At 38.3% G+C, this 8,515-nt stretch overlaps 1 protein-coding gene across 7 annotated transcripts in view; it reads left to right on the forward strand.

Moving 5' to 3' along the window:
• The window catches only part of ZNF407 (zinc finger protein 407), a 463,568-nt gene that overhangs the window by 186,680 nt on the left and 268,373 nt on the right, over window positions 1–8,515 (forward strand). The window lies entirely within an intron of this gene.

An 8,515-nucleotide genomic window follows, 5' to 3' on the forward strand; every position in this document is an offset into this window, starting at 1 on the left:
TCACTGGAGTCACAACCACAGAGATGTGTGTGAGATCTGGAGACACAAATCCCCCAACCTTCTCAAAATTTTGGGGATGGGGCAGAGAAATTGGGAGTTAGGTTTTGGCCCCTCTCTGATTTCTATACCTTTGTTCATTTACTCAAGATTTTTGTAAGTTTTTACAAGTTTTGTTTATAAAAATGTATTTTTCCTCTTTTAAAATGTACCTAGAATGCTTCATATTTTAAAAATATTGTATCACTGAAACAGAACTATGTTTACTAGGTCATCAAATATCAGATTTTGCTCCTCATTTGCATCATAACTAATCCCATTACATAAGTCTTAATGACTTTTTAGGCAAATTGAAATTTAAATAGTTTCTCAACTGCCAAAACAAAACATAACATTTACTGAAATCATCCAGTTAAATAACTTCTAGTATTCACCAGTGTGGATGTTCCATACGTACAGTATTCATCATTGTAAAAGTGCAGTGAGATCAGAATCCCGGAAATATAGGTAAAATGTTTTATCATGGCAAGAAATGGAAAAGTTGTGGCTTTGCCATAGTAAAAAAATATAATTAATATTTTAGGGGCTTTTTATTTAAAAAAGAAAAGAATCATGGCAAACAATATTTTAATTATTCAGTTTTTTATGATGAATTATGAGTAATGTCAAATATTTATTTTACAAAAATTGTTTTCAGGTATGCAATACCATTTAACTAATATTTTAAAACCTTTATGAAAGAACATACTCCATTTTACTGGACATTAGAGATCTAAATTTTGGAAAAATCATGGGAAAACGTTACTCTGTGATGAGGTGCTTAGGGTGACTAACATCAGGATATTTTAAGTTTTGTTTTTTTGTTACAGAATTCATAGCCGTGACATACTTTAATTATAGAATTATCAAAGTCCTAATTACTGTCCTGGCAGCTGCCATTTTGATTTACTTCTCCTGAGGACAGTCCCCCATATCTCAAAAAGAAAAGGAGTACTTGTGGCACCTTAGAGACTAACCAATTTATTTGAGCATGCTCAGATAAATTGGTTAGTCTCTAAGGTGCCACAAGTACTCCTTTTCTTTTTGCGAATACAGACTAACACGGCTGTTACTCTGAATCCCCCATATCTGTATTTTTAAACTCTAAAGTCTTCTTTTTCTTATTAGAATATTAGTTATTTTTGTAAGTGTCGCAGGATTGTGAGTCATGCTACTTCTTCAAACATTACCTATGCACCCTGTTGACAATCAAAGAAGTGTTTTTAAATAAAAAAGCATTCAAAACTTCAGATACAACGAGAGGAGTTCCTCTTCAAAAATGGGAAAGTAAATGGTGGTTTCAGTATGGTAGTAAAAATTCCATGGTACAATCAAAATACTTCCTTTGGGTCTTTTTCAGCTCCCATTAATGACACCAGAAATGGAAGTAGATCAGGCCCTTTTCTCCATGAATTTACCATACGTTACTTTTCAAATGACCTTAATATAGAGTATTAAAGTAACAGATCATCCTCTGGCATGCACGTATGTTGTCTATATGGGTAGTGTGTATTTTTAACGCTTTATCCCTTTTGGTGTTTAAACCTTTTTGCAAAGTTTTTTCTACTATTTGTTCAAGCAGAATTTTAGTTATAGCACTATTACATCAAGATTATTCAGATTTCCATTTTTTCCTGGACTGTAGCATAAGACATGGAAGAAAAAATAGTTACATTTACATCAAATAAGATATAACTAGTATAAATTGATAAATTAAAACTGTTAGTTTATATTTGGTATCTTTTTTTCATGGCACAGTGGAATTCTGAAAAATATTTTGCTCTTGTGGTTTATGTTGTCACCAGAATTCTATTCAAAAATTTGCACTCTATTCAAATATATCCTTCTACAAAGGGGTACTTACTGCCTAATCATCAGAAATACTGCATTGAAATAACTTATATTACCCTTGTGAATATGTGTACAATAAAATATGCATACAACAGATCTCCAAATACACTATCTGACCCTGAGAGGCACATTTTTAGTGTTCACCATCACAAATGAATTCTTTAAACAATGGATGCTTTAATCTAAAACAGTGTTATTTTTTTTATGGAGCCCTCCTACATGCTCCTGTTCTCCCTCCCCCCCCTATCTTTTCCCTCATTCCTCAAAGGCTTTTTGAACCATCAGCCAGTGTAGGGTTGCAAAGATGACATGATGTGTTTTCACCTGTCACAGACTTTAGCAAGCTGCTTTCACAGCACTCCAAGCCCTTGCTGCCCTGGGAGCAAAGAACCAAGCTCAGGACACTAACCCCAGTGTCCCATTTGGTAGCATACTGTGTTGCAGCATACCTCCCCCACCCCCGGCCAGCATAAACTAGTGATTTTTGAGCGACTTATTTGCTCCTCTTTTTTAAAATCCCTTATTTTGTCTTTGACTATTTCTTTTTCATAATACTTTTTTGTCTGGCTTGTCCTCTTAATGTACAGCAACATCAAGTAGTAGTGGCAGGACTACAACAGCAATATAATTTCCTGGTAGCAGTCCCTTACTGGTGATGACTAAGATTTAAACAGTGTAATCTAGTACAATAAATGCCCAACCACCACGCTTTCTCTTTCCACATTTCCCTTCACTTTATGAAGGCGTGTGATGTCTTTTAATGGCTTTAGGAACCAAAGAAACTCTTCATCAGCATGTTCAACCATCACTTTGGGCATAACTGTTCTCTAAATTAAGTTACGTAGTTTTCTTACCTATTTAAAACATTAATGCCTTGACTATAATTTTGCAAGCTTGCTATATTTTAATTTCTCTAGGACAATATAATCAGTTTATTCTGTATGTTTTGAATTAGATTTTGCCCCCTGATACATTGCCTATTATAGCAAATACTAATAGAAGTTAGCTAAATAGGCTGTGACAATTAAATTAATAATGCATTTTGTTTGCAAGTGTTTAGTCTTCATGGTTTGACTGATATATGCAAAGATGGTAATTTATTAAAAGTAAATTCATGTAATTGTACTGCAGAGTTTGATGGACCAAAAAAAGTTGTCAGCATGACTATCATCAAAAACAGAAAACTGAAATAAGTTCAAAAGGGTACATTGAAAAAAATGCTAAACTACCGTAAACACTGAGAAGTTGGTTGTTCTTTTAACAAACTTCTTAACAAAAAGTATTTTTGATGACAAGCACTGTGACAGTTCTGAGAAAAGGAATATCTTTTGCAATCCATGCAGTGATGCTGGACTTCGGCAGCTTATTCTCTGCTACTTTACATCCTCCACAAATATTAGTCTTCAATATGATACACAAAATGAAGGTGTTTTGGAGGCAGTACTCAGCATGTGCTCATGCAAATCAGGAAAGCAAGCATAATGCATAATGAGTAAGGGTGTTCTTAAAACATTTTTATGTGGATCTTATTTGAAGGGGAAAACATGTTTAAAAAGAGAAATTATCAGAGAATGTAATGCAGTTACAATCAAATAAGCTTATAGTAAAGAGAATTATAGTGAAATACTTACATACTTCAACAAAAAGTACGGCCTGGACCATTATGGTCCATTATCAGAGAATAGCTAAATCAAAAGAAGAACATTTTTATACAAAAATTCTTCTACATTTTTTTTTTCATTTTTTGGAACTGTGATACTGATTTATTGTCAACTTGAATGTGGTTAAACAAAACTGGTATGTTATCTACCAAGTTCAAGGCTAGTACATATTTGGTAGTTCAGTGTCAGTAATCTTCATGGGACCTATAACTATATCTTATTGGCAGGATAAATCTTTTAGTTACACCTTTTATTATATGTAGTAGACAATGGGGTCTGGTGGTGTGGGAAAAGACCAGCAATGATGATGCTGAGTTCTAATTTGTGTTAAGCCAATGACACGCCAGAAGTGACGTTATCGTGCCGCAAAACTGGGCCAAAGAAGGATTTCACTGAAAAATGTATCTCTGAACTCACCTCTGTGTGTGTGTGTGTGTGTGTGTGTGTGTGTGTGTGTGTGTATCCACATTCATCATCTTAACCGACTTTTTAATTATGAAGTATGGCTTGGGTTTAGAAATGCTTAATCTGAAGAGGTACATTTAACTGTCCTCCAGACATTTTTACAGAATAAGGGTAATTGATCTAGAGTATTTATTTTATAAATCTTGTAGAACATGGTAACAATGATTTCATTGTTCACTAGAACTCTATTTAATCTATCCAGTACATTTTTTATAGTAGTATACTAGTGAAAGAACATCATTAGTTGTGGTTATCTATAATTATCTAGTCTACAAGGTGAAGTTTAAAAAAGTATTTTTTTAAGAAGTATCTTGACATACAGGAATAATCACGTTTAGTTCAATCGGATTGTTAACAGGCATAAAGTTCCTCATGTGCAAGTGTTTTGCAGAGTCTGGGCCAGTGTTTTCAAGAATTGTTTGTAAGATTGTAAATATATATATATTTTATAAGGCTATTCTTAGATTCTAAATATTTTGACATGTTTTAAAGTACTAGTCTGAATGCTATAATGGGAATGTTTGTGATAGGGATGAGTACAGTAGTTACCATTAAAAATAAACATTTATCCAAAGTTACTGCACAGAGATCTCTGGGAAAACTCTGATATTTTGTCTTTGAAGTATTGAGAAATACTGGGATATCACTCTAAGATAACTGGGGGTAAATTTTTGCTTGAAATTTGTACACAACTGGTCAATATGTTGCCCTTTGCTGGCAACATGTCCATAGTCTCTGAAGTAGAGATGCCATTACATTTGAGCTATTACAATCACTATCATCACTGGTGGACTTAGATATAGAGATCTCAATAGGGTGTTAATAAAAGACAAAGAAAGCTGCCAGTCTCTACAAGAAATGTGTCCCTCAGGAAATTAAAAATTGTATGCCATGGCATACTTGAGATGGCTAGCTGCATCTATGGGTTTCAAATCATCTTCAGTTGATCTGAAAGACCATATCATGATTTCAACTTGAGAGCCTTTTAATATACATCCTATAAATAAATTTACATTGCTATCTACTTGCAGTCTAAGTATCTCTGAGTTTTATTAAATAATGATAAACTATATACTTCAAAAAGCTTTTATAAAAAACATAGCTTATCCTAGGTTAAAAATAGGAGTATCTCAGTTCTAATCTTCAGCACACTGTATGAGTCTATGCATTTTGGAAAAAGAGCTACATTTACACATTTGCAGTAGGTGACATCCTAAAATATGCAAGAATATATGCTATTTCTTAGCCCTGGTCTACACTACAAGTTTAGGTCAAATTTAGCAGCATTAGATCAATTTAACCCTGCACCCGTCCACACGTCGAAGCCATTTTTGTCGACTTAAAGGGCTCTTAAAATTGATTTCTGTACTCCTCCCTGAAAAGGGGATTAGCGCTGAAATCGACATCGCCAGGTCGAATTTGGGGTAGCATGGACGCAATTCAACGCTATTGGCCTCCGGGAGCTATCCCAGAGTGCTCCATTGTGACCCATCTGGACAGCACTTTCAACTCAGATGCACTAGCCAGGTACACAGGAAAAGCCCCGGGAACTTTTGAATTTCATTTCTTGTTTGGCCAGCGTGGTGAGCTCATCAGCACAGGTGACCATGCAGTCCCAGAATCGCAAAAGAGCTCCAGCATGCACTGAATGGGAGGTACTGGATCTGATCGCTGTATGGGGCGATGAAGCCGTGCTATCAAAACCCCGTTCCAAAAGATGAAATGCCGATATATTTGCCAAAAACCTCCCACCCCGCCATAAACATTTCCCTATTACTCTCACAGATATTGTGGAGCGCACAGCAAGCAGTAATAACAATGGGAATATTGGTTTCGTTGAGGTCTAACTGAGTCAGTAAACTGTGCCAGCGTGCTTTTAAACGTCCAAATGCACATTCTACCACCATTCTGCACTTGCTCAGCCTATAATTGAACAGCTCCTGACTACTGTCCAGGGTGCCTGTGTACGGCTTCATGAGCCATGGGATTAAGGAGTAGTCTCGGTCCCCAAGGATAACTATAGGCATTTCAACATCCCCAATAGTTATTTTCTGGTCTGGGAAGTAAGTCCCTTTCTGCAGCTGTTGAAACAGACCAGAATTCCTGAAGATGCAAGCGTCATGTACCTTTCCCGGCCATCCCACGTTGATGTTGGTGAAACGTCCCTTGTGATCCACCAGTGCTTGCGGCACCCTTGAAAAGTACCCCGCCAAGGTGGTCCAGTCCCAAGATAGGGATATGCATGCCATCTATTGCCCCACCACAGTTAGGGAATCCCATTGCAGCAAAGCCATCCACTATGACCTGACAATATCCCAGAGTCACTACCCTTGATAGCAGCAGCTCAGTGATTGTGTTGGCTACTTGGATCACAGCAGCCCCCACAGTAGATTTGCCCACTCCAAATTGATTCCTGACTGGCCGGTAGCTGTCTGGTGTTGCAAGCTTCCAGAGGGCTGTCACCACTCGTTTGTGAACTGTGGGGGCTGCTCTCATCTTGATATTCTTGTTCTTCAGGGCAGGGGAAAGCAAGTCACAAAGTTCCATGAAGGTGCCCTTACGCATGTGAAAGTTTCGCAGGTACTGGGAATCATCTCAGACCTGCAACACTATGTGGACCCACCAGTCTGTGCTTGTTTCCCAGGCCCAGAATCAGCATTCCACGGCATGAGCCTGCCCCGTTGCCACCAGGGTGTCCAAATTGCCGGGGCCTGTGCTTTGAGAGAAGTCTGTGTCCATGTCCTCATCACCACACTGCCATCGCTTCCTCGCCTGCTTTTGCAGGTTCTGGTTCTGCACATACTGCAGGATAATGCGCGAGGTGTTTACAATGCTCATAACTGCTGCAGTGATCTGAGTGGGCTCCATGCTTGCCATGGTATGGTGTCTGCAGGAGAGCAGAGTTGCAGCGGAAGCAGTGGCTAAAGACGGATGCCCTGAGAATAGATATGTATAGAGAACGACGAGAGGACCTTTGAGGTGGATTCAGGAGAGCAGAGTTGCAGCGGAAGCGGAGGAGGATGATGGTTGGCACCGCGCACGCTTCCCGAGGAAGAACACATGTACCAGGAGCCCATGACAGACAACATGGAGAAATTCGGTATTGAGACAATAGCAGCAGAGCTGAGTTTCAGCGGAAATGGTGTATGATGACGGTTAGCAGTCCTACTGCACCGTGTGCTGCCAGTAGAACCCAGGACACAACAGCGGCGGTGTCGGTGAGCTGAGCAGGCTGCACGCTTGCCGAGTATGGCATCTACGTGGAAAAAAGGCACAAAATGATTGTCTGCCGTTGCTTTCACGGCGGGAGGGGCAATTGACGACATGAACCAAAAACCACCCATGACAATGTTTTTGCCCCATCAGGCATTGAGAGCTTAACCCAGAATTCCAATAGGCAGCGGAGACTGCGGGAACTCTGGGATAGCTACCCACAGTGCACCGCTCTGTAAGTCGATGCTAGCCACAGTAGTGAGGATGTACTCCGTCGACTTAATGCGCTTAGTGTGGACATACGCAATCAACTGTATAAAATCGATTTCTAAAAATCGATTTTTATAATAATGACCTAATTTCATAGTGTAGACATACCCTTAGAGAGCATGATTAACCCTGAGAGATAAACTTCCACAATGATGAATGGAGTATTGATAAAATAAAAACACAAAAGGAGCTATTCAACTAAAATCCCATGTATGGTTAGAAAAATTACCCCTCACTATTTTATAATTAAATGTCAATCACTTGATGTGGATTTTGGATCTAAAAGCAGAGATGAGTGAAGCGCTTCATCCAAAACCTTTTCTAATTCACCTAAATAAACTGAAATCTCCACCCATTTCCTTCTTCTTTGGATGAAGACGCAGATCTGGCATAAAGTTTCTGATGCTGCTACATAGCAATCTGTGGCTTTTTGGTTATATGGTAATTTAAGATTTGACCATTCGTCCATTCAGACCAACATGTTTCCTCCTTAGTGACTAGTGGTAGACCTGATGCCTTGAAAGATGTTAAAACTCATATTTGCATATCGTTGAATATACAATGCTGTACACGAAGGGAAAATCCATTCTTTATTGGTGCAGTTGATCACATTATGACACCATTAAGCATAAGATTTTGATTGTCCTTATCGTAGCTTGCATGACAACTATTATTAATAGTTGTCAGAGAATTATGCTGTCATTTTTAGAAAACCAGCAAAAGTATCTCATTTAGTGTTGTTCTGAAACAGCAAATTCCACAGATTTACTCTATCCTGTGGAAAGATTCCCCACCATAGGTATGGTTCATATAAATAACCAGGAAGCACTGTGGTAGCACCAGTTTCTGACAGGAAAGTTGCTGGATCCTGCCATCAAGCCTGCTAACACCTTCTGCTGCTCCTTGGCCAGACCTTATATTAGAACTGGGTGAAAATTTCCAAATTTCAAATTTTAATTAAAGGCATTTTTTGTGACAATTTTTTTTTCAACTAGCTCTACTTTTAATTCCTGGGGAGG

This window comes from Lepidochelys kempii, chromosome 2 (genome assembly GCF_965140265.1).
Source record: "Lepidochelys kempii isolate rLepKem1 chromosome 2, rLepKem1.hap2, whole genome shotgun sequence".
NCBI classification, from domain to species: Eukaryota; Metazoa; Chordata; order Testudines; family Cheloniidae; genus Lepidochelys; species Lepidochelys kempii.